This window comes from Rattus norvegicus, chromosome 13 (assembly GCF_021556685.1).
Source record: "Rattus norvegicus strain SHRSP/BbbUtx chromosome 13, alternate assembly SHRSP_T2T, whole genome shotgun sequence".
Lineage (NCBI taxonomy): Eukaryota > Metazoa > Chordata > Mammalia > Rodentia > Muridae > Rattus > Rattus norvegicus.
The window spans coordinates 67,670,001-67,672,500 of NC_141546.1; positions in this window are offsets into that span (position 1 = coordinate 67,670,001).

The following is a 2,500-nucleotide window of genomic DNA, read 5'->3' on the forward strand; positions in this document are numbered from 1 at the left end:
CTGATGCGGCTCACAGACCTAGTCATTGTAAAGATACTGAGATAGGGGATGCGCCTGCGCACTGCGAGCGATAAGTATCCATCCCATGTCAGTAGGGGTGCACTACATTCTTTTTAAAGTTATGTTTGTGTATGATGTGCTTCTATGCAGGCATGATTGAACTGCACACATATGGGAGGCCAAAGGACAACTTTGTCCCGTAGGTGCTGTCCTTCTATCTTTATGTGGATCCCAGGTATCCACCTCTGGTCATCAGGCTTGTGTGGCAAGCATTTTTACCCACTGAGCCATCTCACCTAACCCCCCCACATTATTAATAATAGTAACTTATTACTAAGTCCAAATCAGCTCTGCTATTCTCATGCAGAACCCTAGGGTGCTCTGATCATTTTCGCATTCTCTTCCCTGTCATTTCTATCACCCACTTGAACCATCCTTTCAAACATCTCCATTCCCTGACTCTGACGCATGCACACAATTGCATGTGTGCACACACGGTTGCATGCATAGTCTGATGCATGCACACAATTGCATGTATGCACACGCAGTTGCATGCCTGCACACACAAGCACTAGAATTCTTTCATCCATCATCCTAGTTCCTGTTGACTGACGTTTTTATTCATCACATTTATATTTCCAAAAGAACGGCATTTTCATGTTTATCTTCCCTGCATAAAAAGTAAATCTAGTAGACACAGCAATCAAGGGGGCGTGTCAGTTCGGGAAACCGACACAACTAGGCATTTCAATAAGAAAGGGACTAAAAACAAATGAACTAAATGCCAATAAAAGGGATAAAGAAACTGAAATTATGTTTGAAGGACATACCATAACAGCCACAGAACTCAGTTGTCAACATCGCCTCTCAATGCCCATGACTTTAGGCAGCTCCTGGCACAGATGTTGGCCTCAAACACATATCTACAATGCGATAGAAAAATGATTCCTACCCATAATGTGTTTTAAATCTTATGCAAAGGCAACTTTCTGATACAATCTAGTTAGTGTCCAGAAATCTAGCTGCAAAGGAGGTTAAAAAAAAGTTCCTAGCCATCTAAAGTTCAAGAACACGTATAGCAGGCTCTGGGTTAACAGATGTTAACTCGTGTTAACACCCCTTGCACACTGGGGACAACAAAATCATGGTCCAATAGAGAACTTGAAGCCAGAGGGAAGTGGGTTCCTAGATTGCATGGTTGTAATTGATGGTTAGATTTTCTTGGTGTTTTTCTTAAGTTTTAGTACATCTAACTCAGAGAAATATTTTTTTTAAAAAAATGTGCAAGATCAAGCAAGATGATGATGATGATGATGATGATGGTGGTGGTGGTGGTGGTGGTGATGGTGGTGTTGTTGATGGTGGTGGTGTTGATGATGGTGGTGGTGGTGGTGATGGTGGTGGTGGTGGTGGTGGTGGTGGTGGTGGTGGTGGTGATTGTTGTTGTTGTTGGTGGTGGTGATTCACATTTATTAAACAAATGTGTTCTGAACTGTTGCTGTGCACCAGACTGTGACAGACACAAGGGAGATAATAGTAGCCAAAAGCAAAAAAAAATTTCTGGAGGATTTGGGAAAGTAGACTATTCAATGGCCTATTTACTACTCAGGTTCAAGGCCAACCTCTGCTACTTACTATACTGCTTGAACAAGTCGATCAGGGGCACCAGACGGGATTAGAGATGTGTGCCACCACACCTGGCTCCTTTGTGTCACTGAGGACCATCTCCCTGTATAGCTGAGGTAAAAGGGGTACAGGTGAGGTGGGAGACCATGGAGAAACAGATTGTAGGGGTGGTTTGTAAGGTTTTTTAAGAGTTTAACTTTAACTCTGAGGGGGACTTATGAACTATTGGAAGACTTAAAGACAGAAGGTGGTATAATCTGACTCGTACCTTTGAAGATACTCCTCTGGCAGAAGTATTGCCAACAGCTGGGAGTAAAGAAGTATGAGCAGCCTTTCATCAGGAGGGCTTGCGGGTAGAAAGACGCAGCAGTATCATTCTGGGAGCACTCGGCAGGTGATTGGCTAGAACTCGCAGTAAGCGCCTGGTTCTGACCTGTGTGTTCTCCTCTATCTTTCCTTATTCCGTTTGTTACAATCTGCTCGTCTACTCTTACCATATTGATTTGTAAGATGGAGTTTCAATGTAGCTCCAAGACTTGAAATTGTGATCCTCCAACTGCAGCCTCGTTCCACCTGCTTTTATTTTAATTCACTCATTTTGTTGAGAAAACAAAATCCTTTAATAAGCTATTTTCTTAGGACAGCAGTGCTGTCTCGTCTGCTTGTCTTTGAAAGCACATGCTCACATAGTTATTTAACGTCATTCCAATTTCAGGCTTTGGGTGAGGAAAAAGAATGTGCATTTGCCTTGGTGGGCCTCGAATTCTGCAGTGTTGTTTAGAGACAGGGCCAAGGGCTGTCGTGGCTCAGCAGTTAAGGGGCATGCACTGCTCCTGCAGAAGACCCAAGATTCAGGTTCCAGCACCCACGTCAG